Source organism: Podarcis gaigeae, assembly GCF_964106915.1.
Source record: "Podarcis gaigeae genome assembly, chromosome: 13".
In the NCBI taxonomy this organism is placed as follows: Eukaryota; Metazoa; Chordata; class Lepidosauria; order Squamata; family Lacertidae; genus Podarcis; species Podarcis gaigeae.
In genome coordinates, this window is record NC_139689.1 from 18,876,299 (window position 1) to 18,892,144 (window position 15,846).

Genomic DNA, 15,846 nt, shown 5'->3' on the forward strand with positions numbered 1-15,846 from the left:
CTGAATTGCCTCCCAAAAGGCAAAAGAGGCTGTGTTGCTCCCTGTCCTGCAGAGATTCATTTGCACAAAGAGAACAACTCAAAAAATTAAGTGGCTAAATAATCTCCTACCTTGCTGATAACTGGGTTTCTCATATACATACAACTGCTTTGCATTGTGGAGTCTCTTGTCCCAATTGTTGGAAAGCTTCCTCTTTTATAACTCTTGCTGAGAATAGCACTCTGAGAGTATAATGGAAGTGGCCTATGTAAAAGCATATAGCACTATACATGTGGTAGGCTTTAAGGTGCTACAAGACAAATTCAGTAGTGAAAAAAAAAGGAATAGAAGAAAGGCATAGGAGGAAATGGGGTGGGGTGGGGAGAGAAAATAAAAGGAGCCGGTCTTTTAAGTCTCCATGGCCACTATTGGGGGTCATGAAGGTGATTTACAGATGCTTGTTTAATTGCCTTGACAATGACCAACAGATGGCAGTTTAGAGCTAAGAAAACTCCTTGTTACCACCTAACTTCCATTTTTTCTTGTCCCAAGGGATAGATGAATACCAGTGAATTTTATTCTGAGGTGAGGCTTAGAAGCACTTGAAAACCAACTCTTGTGTTAATGTCTCCGCCTCAGATATAAGAGCCGGCTGCAGTTGCTGAATGATTATTGCACTTTGCACTCATTCAGAGCATCATTGTGTGAGAGAGGAACGATGCAGGCAAAAACTGATGGGCTGCTGCCTGCAGAATCTGGTAGTTAAGCTAGGAAAGTCTTTCACTGGTGAGAGAAGGCATAGGCTGCAATTCTAGCTCCACTTACCTGAGAGTAAGCCGCACTGAATTTACTAGGACCTACATTTAAGTAGGGGGGACGCAGGTGGCGCTGTGGGTTAAAGCCTCAGCGCCTAGGACTTGCCGATCGAAAGGTTGGCGGTTCGAATCCCTGTGGCGGGGTGCGCTCCCGCTGCTCGGTCCCAGCGCCTGCCAACCTAGCAGATCGAAAGCACTTCCGGGTGCAAGTAGATAAATAGGGACCGCTTACCAGCGGGAAGGTAAACGGCGTTTCCGTGTGCGGCTCTGGCTCGCCAGAGCAGCAATGTCACACTGGCCACGTGACCCGGAAGTGTCTCCGGACAGCGCTGGCCCCTGGCCTCTTAAGTGAGATGGGCGCACAACCCCAGAGTCTGTCAAGACTGGCCCGTACGGGCAGGGGTACCTTTACCTTTACCTTACATTTAAGTAGACACAGGGTTGCATCAAATATTTTCACAAACTTCTGCTCCCTTTCCCCTTGCATTTAGTGGTTGGAGAAGCCACAGGAAGACTTGATAAGAGGCTAGACTAGCCATATATATACACACACACACAAAATTCTACTACATTTCTTTTCTCCCAAGAAGTGCTGGTGGTCCAGGGCTTCCTTTCCTTACCATGCTTTTATTCTCCACAACAATTCTGAGAGAGGAAACTAGGCTGACAGGTTTCATTGCTGGGATTTGAATCTGGGACTCTAGAGTCCAAGCACTGCTGCTACTATTCTCATGCTTTAAAAGGGTGGGGTGGGTAGGGAGTGGGGCAATCAGACAGGAACATCCCAAAAGGGAGGGGACTGAACAGGAAATAGGACCTGGTGTGAAATGGATGTGCATTCGCATGCATGCTTCATGAACCTCACCTGTCCGTTCAACGTTTATTCCCTGGTGAGAAATGCGGCGAAACTTCCAGATTTAAAACACCTCACTGTCCTGTATAGCATGTGCCTTCCACATGAAAGCTGTGAGGTTCTGGCAGGTCCACAACTGAGGTGATTGGATCTCTGGAGATGGCTGTGGCCATAGGGCCAGGTGTGAGTGCATTTCCCTAAATCCACCTATCCTTACAGGTGGCTCTGATCTCTGTCCCCCGCCCCAAGCTATCTTTGTTAGAGCTCTGTGGTGCTTGCTGAGCCAAAGCAAGGTGATCTAATAGGCCCAGCAGGCTACTGGCAGGCCTCCCAATGACCCCAGCTAGCTATTTGAAGCCCTGGGCTGACGTATGTCCTGACCTCTTTCCTGCCCTGCCATCTCCCTTCCTGGGCACCACAATTGAGCGGGCAGCCAGAGTTGGGAGGGGTGGGTGGAGGGTTCCCCCTTCTCTCCAGAAGTCCCAATTCTGGCACAGAGTCCTCTGGGAGGGAAAAAAGACCTTTTCCCAGCAGCACTGTATTAGGAATTCATATATTTTATTTCATTCAATATCCCACCATTACATCACTAAACTCATATATAGGTACTCTTTTCCCCCAGCTTAACCATGCAACAGCCTTGCAGCTTTACCTTTACAACTCAAAGTAAATATCTTCAGAGGGTATAAATGTTAGATGCACCTTCATACACAATATTTATTGGCATGGCAATGGACATGGCATGTTTCTGTCAGATAAAAACAAACAAACCGAGGTTATTGCATGACCACCACCCTGTGGGCTGTTGTGCACTGCATGGCCGGTGGTGAAGCAGTGAAGGGCCAAAGGCCACAGCTATGTCCTCTAGGTCAGGGCTTCTTAAACTTTTACCCCCAGGGACCACTTGGAAGGCTGCAAGTTACTGAGGCCCATCAGCCACTAAATGGTGCTGCAGGGACAGAGCCAATCACAACATGGCAGCAGGTGAAAGCAGAGTTTGGTCTTGTATCAGTCAACTAGCAGGAACTGACTTTGCTTTCTGCTTGATACCTAATCCATCTCTGGAAATGGCTGCGTTATTTGACACAGCCTTTTCCTTCAACTCCTCCTCTGGCCCTTTTCCCTCAGAGAAGAGAAAACCTCTTCGCCACATGAATGTCTCTGTCTCCCAGCCCCCTTTACTCAACTTCTGTATGTGTCATATGGGGATGTGGTTATGACAGAAATCTTTTCATTTGCTTTAGGCTGCAAAATGTATTTGAACTGTTTCTTTCCAAGGATAATACATAAAGCTGATTGAAAATAAATAAATGAATCACTAGATTATGGAAAAGCAATAAGGCACGTAGCTAAATATAATACAGAAGGGAATGTGGCAGGATGCATAAAAGTAACATGTTGTAGTAATGCCACTTAATCTCCGGAAAGTTAGCATCTGCACATGGGCAAAGGGCAAAGGGCATCCCTTTAGGACCATCTTGCAAGTCTAGGCAAAACTTCAAAGAGACTGGCCATTGGCTAAGCAATGCAGATGTTCACCTGCACATGGACTTTGGTTGAGACTGAGTGCATAATGTGGAGATGAAAATGTACTATGCTATGTTGTGACTTGGTGAACTCTAGGATGTGTGTGAGAGACTTTCCTAATGCAATTTGAAAGCGGACAGCTCCTAGACCAAACTCCCAACTATGCCTGGGGTGTGTCATTAGCAGGAAACCGGGGCTTGCTCTCAGAACAATGTCCTGACCTAGGAGTGGCACCGTGGGCCGGAGTGATAAGCTTGGTCTGTTTATACATGGGCACCGAGATGGCCGAGATCAAGCCAGCCACCAAGAGTATATTGTCTGCAGTTACACTTGTAGTCAGTCCAGGGTTTGGGAACGGGGGGGGGGGGGGCTTCCTTTCCTCTTTGAGGACTTGCCTTTGCTGGATGGGTCTGGGCCAAATTGATTGTACGAGGTCTAAAGATGCAGTTTTCAGTAATTTGAATGCTAAACTGGACAGTACCACTTCAGACTGGGAATGAGGACTCCCGTGACTGAATGCCCTGCACATAGAAATCTATAGGGAAAGGATCTAACCTACTTTTCTTCTTGATATGCTAATTTTCTATGTGCAGGAATTCCTTTGCTCCCTCCACTTCTAGAAGAGCATGTGAGTCGCCCCTTGCAGTCTGAAGTAGTCCAGAAACACATTTACCATCTCTCCTGGTCTTCCTTGGAGCCTTGACCAGCTCCCCAGATTTGCAGTGTGGAAAATATACTGCCAGGAGGAGCAGATGGCTCAGAAGTGGAAGCACCATTGCAGAGAATTGGTTGCTTACAGTTGTGTGCTTTGCCCTGAGAAGATGGAAACTTGGAGGGATTCTATCCCTTCTTTATCAGAGAGCACCCAACAGGGTTCAACGAAAAGAGAGAGGCATATATATTTTCTGTCTTTGTCTTCAATGGCACAAGTAGGGCTTGATAAGCATTCTACCAACTCGTTCTGCACCAGAAATAATTCTAAAATACAATACTCCGCTTCCAGTAAGTAAGAGAAGTGCAAAGAGGTACACAAGATACTAACACACCACCCTCGCTTACCCATGGAAAGCCACCTCAGCCAATATTTGCAAACTTGGGAACCAGAATCGTGCTTTAAAAAGAAAGAAAGAAAAGAAAGCAGAAAGGTCCAATTTTGGGGTAGGCGTGTGGTTTCTAGGAACAAGTCATCTTATCAATATGAACAAATTATTGGCCCTTATAATGGTGAGGAATGAGGTTTTAGTGGAGGGCAATGGATTTTCTTCATGCCTCATAAGGACTAGGAACTTATAGAGACGTAAACTTTTGTAGACTGCATTCCACTTCGTCAGTTGCAAGGAATTAGGATTGGGAAAGGGATCCTTCTCTTCACCCAGGCCTAGGACTTTGTTGCCAAGTGCTGGCACAGCGTAAAGGGTAATACATTATTCCGAAGTGTTTCCAAAACATTGTCACTTCTTGCAGTCTTACCATGTCAGAAGGTTGGAGTAGCCCCAAGTGTGTCCAGACTATAAGGGAAACGTGGGTAAGAAATGGCCCAGCATGGATTTCCAATTTATATAGGTTGACAACCCCAGAATGCAGTTGCCGTTTGTTCAAAGTGGAAACTGGCTGATTATAAAACTTGGACTGGTTTGGATTGAGATTTTGCAATGGATTTCGGAACCTGTCACCAGTTCAAAATTGGGCTTTCCTTGGGAAACAGCCTTTTGGGCTGGATTCTCACTCCATGCTGACGTTTTCTTCCGGCTGACAGGAAAAATCTGGTCTCAGGTTTTCATATGACCGCTTTCTTTGCTTCTGGCTCCATCAGTAGAGTCCAGCTGCCACGCCTCTTACGGCTCCTGTACTGCTGCCACAAGCAGCTGGCAGCCACCCCCAAGACCCCGGACCCCAGCAAGACCCACCCCAGGACAGACAACACAGAGCCAGGAGGATCACGGGCACCAGCCACACCAGTGGCAGCCAGGCCGATGATGCTCATCAGCAGCCCAAAGGGAAGCAGGCAGTCTCGGCAGGAGGCCTCCACGCCTCCCGTGATGGTACTTATGAGGCGGGGGTCCAGGGGCAAGGCCGAGCGCTCCAGGGAAACCTCTTCCCTCTCCATGTTGACCCTCACACGGTCATAAGGCACGGTTGGGAGGGTGGCAGCAGTATCCATCCTAGGGAGGAAAACCAGGGAAATAAGAGCATAATAAGAGTCCTGGTGGATTAGATTTGGATCTTACTTTTTAACTATTTTATTCTCAGTTTATATGTTTTGCCTTGTTGGTCACTTTGAGCACCCCATCTTGAAGGTGAAAAGCAGACAGAAAATCCCCTTACATACAAACACACACACACACACACGGGGGGGGGGGAGGGAGAGGGAGGGAGAGAGGGAGAGAGAGAGGCTGGTGACCATTTAGGAGACAGAATGCTGGATTGAATGGATCTTGCTATAATCCAGCAATGTGCTGATATAGCTGGGAAAAACACATAGCCTGTAGAGAAGCAAGTCTGAAAACTATTGTAAGTACAGTGGAACCTTTGGATGCGAACGGGATCTGTTCCAGAGCCCCTTTCGAATCCTGAGTAGAACGTAACGCGCGTCTGCGCGGGTCGTGTTTCGCTGCTTCTGCGCATGCACGTGACGTCATTTTGAGCGTCTGCATATGCGTGAGCGGCGAAACCTGGAAGTAACGCATTCCGTTACTTCCGGGTCGCCGTGGAGCGTAACCTGAAAATGCTCAACCTGAAGCATATTTAACCTGAGGTATGACTGTACAGAAAAATTAGGGGTTGTATCTAACCAAGTTATACTCAGCCACTGAAATTAATAGACCTTCGTCATCAAGTCCGTTAACTTCACGGTGTCAGCTCTCCATTTGACTAACACAGTACAGTGGTACCTTGGGTTACAGATGCTTCAGGTTACAAACTCCGCTAACCCAGAAATAGTACCTTGGGTTAAGAACTTTGCTTTAGGATGAGAACAGAAATCGCGCGGCGGCAGCAGGAGGCCCCATTAGCTAAAGTGGTACCTCAGGTTAAGAACAGTTTCAGGTTAAGAACGAACCTCCAGAGTGAATTAAATTCTTAACCCGAGGTACCACTGTACTGTATACAACACTAGGTAGGAATGAAGAGAGAGGTAACAGTCTGAAGCCTAAATATATTTGGTAAGGGTGAAGACAGATGTTACATCGCAAGGATGAAAACAAATGTAACATTCTAAGGTGGATTGGGTTTTCATACACATCTGCTGTGAGTGTGTTTTCCAGACCATCAAAGCCATTTCTACCATATTTAGGACACGTATGCCCGTCTTCTTGTTTAGCTGACCATTGAAATGTTTTATTCCCCAAGCCATGTAGAAAAGGATGTCCTGTATGTCGGCAGTTGGTTTGGAAAAGAAGAGAGGAATTCTTATCAGGCTCTATCTGGGAGGTTGCATGTGTGGAGAGAGAGAGAATGAGAGGAGACAGAATTGCTTTGCACTGCCCAGAAAGGAGCTTTAGATGACATATGAAGATAATCTTTTGAGCTGAGAGAAAGAGCCCAGGACTGGAACACGTTCTCAAGGGAAAGTGCCGAGGTGCCCATATCTTTTTTTAAAAAAAGAGATATAAAGAAGGTGGACTTCAGGAGAAGCTAGGAAAGGAATAGGGCAGGGATAGGCAAACTAAGGCCCGGGGGCCAGGTGCGGCCCAATCGCCTTCTGAGTCTGACCCGTGGATGGTCCAGGAATCAGCATGTTTTTACATGAGTGGAATGTGTGCTTTTATTTAAAATGCATCCCTGGGTTATGTGTGGGGCATAGGAATTCCTTCATATATTTTTTTTCAAAATATAGTCCAGCCCCCCACAAGGTCTGAGGGACAGTGGACCGGCCCCCTGCTGAAAAAGTTTGCTGACTCCTGGAATAGGTGTTGCCATACTGATCAGGAAAACAACAGCCTAGCCCAGGCTCCTCTCCCTTTAACAGAAGTTTGAGCTATAGAAGACAAAGCTTTTTAAAAATCTAAACTGGCAACAACTGCTTCAAGTCAAACTGCTGATGTAAAGCCAGCAGCTCTGGGGGTCAGCTGAAGAGTTTGCAGTCCCGGGAGAGTAAAATTCTTGAGGATTTCTAACAATGATCAAATGCTGAGTTTGGTAGTTGCCAGTTTTTGAAGCTGCTGCTGTAACAGACTATATATTTTTATTTCCATGCATCACAAAACCTCCTCTGCTAAGTTCTACACATCCCACAGCTGCTAAAAACACAAAGTAAAAGGACAGTCCCTCATTGGTCAATTGGCATCCTTAATTGTGTAAAGTGGCCAGCTTTTTAAAGCTGCCTTCAACAGCTGTCCAGCAGACTGAACCAATAGGTGGAATGTCTTTGTGTCAATGAGATACAGAGATGGGGAATTGTGGCACCTGGGGAATGCCCGCTGGCTGAAAGAGTTCCTAGGTTCTTTTTTTAAAAAATGAACCAGCCAGTATAACCACAATAAAAACACTAATTTTAAGTCAATCAAATGGCAAAAGTACAAAGCACAGCTACATTATAAGTTTAAAGCCTAGGAGACAGCATAAAAGCAGTAAATGCCTGATGGATTATTTTTTAAGTGTTTTAGCGGAGATGGAATTTGGTAGATTTCCCTGGGGGTAGAATCCATAAGTGCCACAATGAACGAAGCCCAGCCCCTGAGTCCTGCTAATCAGATATTTACAAATATCTGAAACCCGAGTCCCCTGAAAAGCTGGAAATAAAGTTTAATTTAAACCTTTATAAATTTGCCACACCTGAATGTAGAATGTAATACACTTCTATATATTATCTATTTGTGCCATGAACAAAAATGATACATCAGTTCTTTTATCTCTGTGTCTCCCCACCCATCCTACATCCCTCTGCCTCACTCCTGTCTGTAGAGATTTGTTTCCTTATACAGTGGTACCTCGGGTTAAGTACTTAATTCGTTCCAGAGGTCCGTACTTAACCTGAAACTGTTCTTAACCTGAAGCACCACTTTAGCTAATGGGGCCTCCTGCTGCTGCCACACCGCTGGAGCATGATTTCTGTTCTCATCCTGAAGCAAAGTTCTTAACCCGAGGTACTATTTCTGGGTTAGCGGAGTCTGTGACCTGAAGCGTATTTAACCTGAGGTACCACTGTAGTTATGACTTTACCTATTGCCAAAGAATTCAACACAGCTTTCATTTGAGGGAAACCGCCTTGAGTTCTTTGGAAAAAGGCGGAGTTACCATTACTACACCATAAAATCCAGCCCAACAACCTGTCCTGCTCCTCTACAAATAGTATTAAACTTTGTATTAAATCATTAAATACAAACTGACAACATAAGGAAATAAAAACACAGTCAGGGTAGCAGAAATCATAAAAGATCACTGAGGCGCCTTGCATATATGCCTAAAAACTCTCGTTTGATTACAGGTTTTCTTTGTGTTGCCCAGTTGACTAAAAGAATTGCACATTTAAATGATCCCCAACCGCTCAGCCTGCTCTTGAGCCTTTTCTGATCTGCTGAAATTGGCAGGCAACCCCTGCTCAGAATGGTCAACTGATGCAGACTGAGCTGCCGTGTGATACTGGTGGTAAGTTGGCAACCAATAACCCAAGATGAACAAGCATGTTAAGAACTTGTGAAGTTTCACAGGATGGAGGTAATACAGCATCAGCGTTCTAAATGTTTTGCCCTCGCACCAATTGACTGTTACAGGCAAAGAGGTACATTTCACGGCTGAAAAGTTGGCAACCCTCCCTAGGCAGAATGGCACACACAAATGGAGCTCCAAATAAATGGATGTAGATCTCTGTCCCCACACCCCACACAACCACACACACACACCTCCCACCCCACAGCACCCCAACGCACAAGTCTGGCAAACAGTAACTCATTTCCAAATGTATACTCTGTAGGGTTGCCAATGAACCTGGGGAAAAACCGCTCCCATTTCTGCAGAAATGAGAGGGAGGGTTTTTTCATAACGTGGAATAAACCTGATCACCTCGATGCACATCAGTAGCTGCAGAGGGAGGTTCAAAGGTTGGCAACCCTTAAAACTATTGAGGTTCTCCAAAGTAGCATCCCTTAAAAACATGCTTCCTTCCAGGGCGATCTGATCATAGCTGTCAACGTTTTTTAAAGGGAAATTCCCTTATTCCGAATAGGATTCCTCGCAAGAAAAGGGAAAGGTTGACAGCTATGGATCTGACTGAGCCATTCACTCTGCTCCCCTCGAGATAATTCAACCGTTACCCCTTTCTTACCTCAAAAAAGAGTTTTGGTGGTAGTATTCTTTTTTTAGTATTACTTCCCCATTCCTTTAGTTTGCCAGGCCTGCTCACGATCAATCCTTTGTTTCTGTCCTCCTTCCACTGCAAAATCCCCACCCCAAGTCTGTGTTCTTGGGGTCAGTTTGTCTCCTCTGCTGCCAGCCTGGCTGCTCAGGACCTCAAATTTGGTTCCCGCCCCCACCCTCATTTATTTTAATGTCTATCAATGCAGGGACACGGATGATGGAATGATAAGGAGGCAATTAGAGAGTTCCTGTAACTTAGTAGGCACTGGAGAAACTTGGATGCAGGACACGGCACATGCACACAGCACATTGTACGCCTCAGGTACACACCCAGCCATTCAGAATGTGCTGTAAATAAATAAATGAGCAGAACCCATTCAGTCACCTGTCATTTATATATGTGTGCGTGTGCGCAGGCACACATTATTAGGAAGGAACTCCTGATAAGCTTCCATGAATTCTCCAGGGGGGGGGGGGGACAGTTTGAAAACCACAGCTTTAGAAGACAGCCACATCCTAACAATACATTTAAAACACATGGCTTTACTCCCCTCGCCCAAATTCCTGGGAACTGTAGTTTACCCTTCGCAGAGAGACAGCTCCTGGCATCCTTACAAAGCTACAGTTAAAGGGTTCTGTGTATATGTGTGTGTGAAGCTATGTGCTTTCTGTGTGGTTTAAATGTATGAAGGAGATGTGACCTATATTCCTCGTTCCATGGAGCTCTGATGATGCAAGCCAGGCTTAATCTGAGCTGGATGGGAGAGAAATTTTAATTCAGTTCATATTTAAAGCCGAATTCAGCCAATTTGCACTTTCTGAAACGAGAGGAGAACCAAAACACAGCCATCCTCTGAAATTCGCACTCATCCAAATTCTGCAATGTACCAGTAGTTCTCCAAACCAAACAATGCTTACCGAAATGCCTGTATTAGGGGGAAATGTGCATAAAATGTATATATTCGTGAAAACAACATACAAAAATGAATTATACTGGGAGAAATTGCTTGCAAATAGTCAAAACTGCATATACAAAGATGTGCTTATCGGGATAGAGTTGCACTAAAATCTGAATGATTTTCATGAGTATTATTTTTAAAAAATCACAAATTGCTGCACTAAACTGGAGTACAGTGGTACCTCGGGTTAAGAACTTAATTCGTTCTGGAGGTCCATTTTTAACCTGAAACTGTTCTTAACCTGAGGTACCACTTTAGCTAATGGGGCCTCCCACTGCCGCCATGCCACCGCCCCACGATTTATGTTCTCATCCTGAAGCAAAGTTCTTAACCCAAGGTACTATTTCTGGGTTAGCAGAGTCTGTAACCTGAAGCGCCTGTAACCTGAAGCATCTGTAACCCAAGGTACCACTGTACTGAATTTAAGGTTGGCGGAAAAAAGAAACTGAGACAACAAAAATTTGACAGATCCTTCCACCCCCGCTAACCAGGACTGAGCCATAAGACTGCAGGTTAGTATGTGGAACACAGTTAGTATGTGAAAGAGCCCCAGAGGCCCAGAAAGGAAGATGATGAGGCAACAGGTGAAGGCATAATCCTATCTCTCTGCCTGATATCCAGACCTACAGAGTAGTTGGAGTGGAAAATACTCGGCCCCTAGATGGACAAAGAGCCTGACCACGTATACAGTAGCTTCCCAAGTTCCTGTACATTGGTACCTCGGGTTAAGTACTTAATTCGTTCCAGAGGTCCATTCTTAACCTGAAACTGTTCTTAACCTGAAGCACCACTTTAGCTAATGGGGCCTCCCGCTGCCACCGTGCCACCGCCACATGACTTCTGTTCTCATCCTGAAGCAAAGTTCTTAACCCGAGGTACTATTTCTGGGTTAGCCGAGTCTGTAACCTGAAGCGTATGTAACCTGAGGTACCACTGTACATGGTCTCTCTCATACCTCAAGGCTAAAGACTGCCCACCTTTACTGCACAGCACTGTGGAGAAGCTGATATGAGAAGGGGTACCCTCTGTTCTAGAGTCAGGTCATCATCCTGTCTCCATCTCTCAAGTCATAACAAGGCCAAGAGGACTTATGGGTTCTTTCTGAACTACCTGCTTTTGAACATCTGTAGGGTTCCCATATTTAAAAAAGTAAAGACCAGGACACCCCAAAAATTGTTGTTTGTCCTGATTTGTTTACAGAAAGCTCATATGATGTTGGCTGTTAAATTATCATTCCTTTTTACCTGTTTGTGGGGAGATTAGCTGACAGTCACATCAGAATAAGTGCCACCCTGCACTTTCCTTATCTGAAAAAGTCCAATCTTTCAGGGAAGCCAGTTTGTTGCACAAGACCTCCTAATCAACTATAATCATGCAACCTGAATTTCCCAGGATGTGATTGAATCTGAGCTGGGGGGGAAGTGATAGCCTAAGGAAGTGCCCCAAGGCAGAACACACACACTATACCTTTAAAGCACATTCTGCACTTTAAAGAATTAGGGGTGTTGTAGTTTACCCCTCAAATAATTACAACTTCCAGAAACCCTTAACAAACTACAGTACCCAGAATTCTTTGAGGGGGGAATGTGCATTGAAGGTGCTTTGAAGGTACACAGCCTAAGTCAGTTTCCAGGTGCTACTTTGCAGGGCGATTCACTCTTTGTTTCCTAGTGATTCTACCTCACTTGCTCTAAAGCAGAAATAGAAATTCGCTAAGGGGCCATCTTTTTTATGCTGCAATCCTTCTCCCTTTTCCCTTCGTGAGGGGTTGAGGTTTTGGGGTGATCGCTCTCTCTGCCTCTCCCTCCCCTCACACACAATTGAATCCTGACAAGATTAATTTTGACACTAATACTGCTTTACTGGCCGATCTGGATGGGCAAAGCGGATTGAACATATGGCTGAGGACAGCAAGGGACAGACAAATTAGCCATGGCCCATTGCAATTAGCCACCAGAGTGGGGTGGGTGGGTGTTATGAGGCGGTCAGAGACTATGTAACACCATTGGGAAAGGAGTGCTCCCTACTGGTTAGAGAAGGGGGGGAGGCTGGGAACTAGGAATTCCTGGGGAGGAGTTTGACCTAAAGAATGAGAGAAATTAACATAAGACTGACTCTTCTTGAAAGAGGGAACACGAACAGCAGGTAGTGACCACAAGGAACACCAAGGTTTTCCAGGTGAGGCATTATGGGATAGGAGCCATAGGGAGCCACGACTTGAGTGGAAACCAAGAGTCTGAGAGCCCAACACTAGGCCTTTTTGTAGTCCTCTTGAGATCAATAGCCTGACAGGAAAAGGAGACTGAATCCCAAGGTATCTCCAGGCGGTTTCTACTTTCCAGTGGGATTCGGTGACATATAAGAAGATCCACATTATGGAATTAAGATCCCACTCTTATGCAACAGAACCACTTCCCCACTTGCAATGAGGGAGTGAAGGGGGGGGATGCAGTGGTGAGATAACAGTTGCTCTAACACAACTTTGTCTAGCCTCCCAGCAGGCAAATAATGCTCAGTAGTAACACCTCACCTGGAAGAGACAGCCAAGTATCATTATCCTGTGCTGGTGGTGTGCAGCTTTTGATAAGATTAAAAATCTGATTTTCAGGACCTGAACCTGTGGGTATTATTTCTGAGCTCCTTGGAGAACAAAGGTGGGATATAAATGCTATCAATCCATCAATGAACAGTCGGACCCAATAGTTCTTCATTGCACTTACTCATATAGTCTGCCAATATATTTATTCCTTTTACATCCAGCTTACCTTCAAAGAGCTCCATGCAATAACATTCCCCACTGCCATTTTATCCCCGCAACCCTATGAGCCAGGCTAGGTGGAGAAGTAGTGAGGATTATCACCTAATATGCTTCACAAACGATAGGGGATTTGAATCCAGGTCTCTCTGAACCTTGTTCTGTATCCTTAACAACACTATACCACCCTGGCTTTGTCTTATCCGTCCATCCCCTATGTTGCTTTTTGTTTGCATTCACACACCCCTTTTGCTCTTGTCAACCTTTCCCCACCCTCCCACTACTTTTGTCTATATTTATTAGAGCTCTGTTTTTAAATATACACTCATTCTGATGCTTGCCCCCATCCTATCCAGGGGTTGCATATGACATCTTCAGCACCAAAGTCTATCCAAACTTTACCCCTGGATATACAGCTTATGTGAAATATAATAATGTTATATTGTATTGGATTAATGCTACGGTAGTTTACAATTAGAAATTTTAACATAGCATTTAAAAAGCTGACAGTCATAGAAGTCAAAGTCCATATATCAATCAATTAAACCTAGCAACTGAAAGTAACTGCAATGTCCCTTCCAACTCTGCAAATCTATGGCTCTGTGGCTTCTTCTTCTTTGGCAATCACTCATAGCCAAGTAAGATTGTCTTCCATAAACACAGTTTTAACAATGAGTCCGTAAGTGACTGTGGAGGCCAATTTTGGATCCACACATCCTTCCACAGTGGGGACATTGGTTTCTGGGCGGGAGTTGATCACGGTGTGGATTTGCCAAGCGTGCCTTCCTCTTAGCACGTCTCTTGCGTGCTGAGCTCAAGTGTCTTCAAAGCCCATGACACCTTTGGTAAAGGCTGATCTCCAACTGGAACACTCGCAGACACTAGGAAAGGGTTGCCATATGTTTTCCGGACATAGCCGAAATACTGCAGCCATAAGCAGTGTTTGGGTGGAAATCAGAAACATGTCTGGGACCCATGTCAGCAGTGTCGTTCTTTGCAATTTGCCAAAAAAGCAAAACTAAACTAAAAATTTAAAAAGCTCCACAATTCTTCACTTTTTGAAATAAGGCAACCCTACACTAGGAAGGAAGGGCTGTGGGCTCAAGTAGCAGCACATCTACTTTATGTTTGGAAGGGCCTGGGTTCAATTTCCGAACATCTCCAGGTAGGGATGGGAGTGCTCCTTAATCTGAATTCTTGGAGAGCCGGTCCCAGTTAGTGTAAACAATACTAAACTAGATGGGTCAATGTAGTTTAGAGAAAAGGCGAGCAAGAAGGCAACATGGTAGAACTTTATAAAATTAAGCATGACACATTAGAGAAAAGTTTTCCTCCCAGTTAAGATGTGGGTGGGGCTGCCTCCCACAGGAGCCACAATGGGCACCAACTTGAGCGACTTTCAGAAAGGAGGGGACAAAGGATTTACTAACCACAGGAGGGGAGAGGGCTCTTGTGCTCAGGTCCTGTGTAGCTGACCACTGTGAGACCAGGATGCTTGAACAGATGGGCCACTGGCCTGATCCAGAAGGCTGTTGTGTTCTTACGACCCACTCGAGGGCAAGAATTCTATAACCCAGATACCACAGTGGGAAAGGCTGTGCTCCTAGGGGAGCTGAAAGATGGTACCTGGCTTAGGGCCTCATTAGTCTGTGGCAGGTAAAGCTTGGGGTGGGGGCAGACGGACACTCACAAGGGAGATGTTCCCTGAGATGTTCAGGACCCAGATCATGATAAGCTTCTATCCCGCTGCCTTTCAGATAGTGCTTGGGTCTGAAATCTGGGTCTGCCATTTTGCAGTTCATTGTGTGCCTTTGCCTTGATGGAGAAGATGATGATGATAATAATAATAATAATAATAATAATAATAATAATAATAATAATAAAATAATGGCTGTCTTTCTTCTCTCCACCTGCTTGAAAGCTATTCAACCAAGAAACTAGGGGCACTTCCAGACTGCCCCTTTTCCAGGTGGGATTTGATCACATGCCAGCAAATTCAAGCTGCTCAATTATAAATTTGATCATATGCCAGCAAATTCAGGTTTCGCAATTGATTGGGAGGTCTTACACAACCCACTTCGCCTGAAAGATTGGACTTTTTGGAGTAAGAAAAGTGAGGGGGAAATGCACTGGAAAATGTGGGAGTGGTGTTTGCATTGATGGAACCTCAGCTAACCTCCCCACAAGTAAATCAGAACAAATGCTCATTAAATAGCTGACGTCGTCTAATCTTTCTGCAAACAAATCAGGATGAAGCACCTTGCAAAGATACAGAGCACTCTGCTCTTCTATATAATAAATGATCAAGGTGGGAAGAGGTGGCTTAACTTGGGCTTGCAAATAGCCACTCAGTTGGTTTCCTTCCTTCCCCAATAATTATAATAGGAAAGTTAGGTACATACTTAACAGTGCAACCCTATGCACTGGCTTACTTTGACTTTAGTCCCACTGTGTGTGGGGTTTTTTTTTGGGGGGGGGCTACTCCCAGCTACAGTTGCAAAGGATTGAAACCTAGCTCCCTCCCATTCTTTGGCCTTTGTGTCTTTCTGTCTGGTTGATAGTTTATTGATCTATGCTCTATCTGTCTGTCTATCTAAAGTCTGTCTATACCATCAGTCTACATGGTGTGTTTTAGCACCAGCAGTGGGGAATATTGCAGGAGGG

The 15,846-nt window shown here is 45.2% G+C and overlaps 1 long non-coding RNA gene across 1 annotated transcript; it reads right to left on the bottom strand.

Moving 5' to 3' along the window:
* Window positions 1-385: 385 nt before the first annotated feature.
* LOC310829395 lies at window positions 386-9,740 on the bottom strand. The gene is made up of 3 exons (XR_014557252.1): window positions 9,437-9,740; window positions 1,213-5,336; window positions 386-836 (listed from the first exon to the last, which is right to left on the bottom strand). It is a non-coding gene; the product is annotated as an uncharacterized lncRNA (long non-coding RNA).
* Between the last annotated feature and the right edge of the window lie 6,106 nt (window positions 9,741-15,846).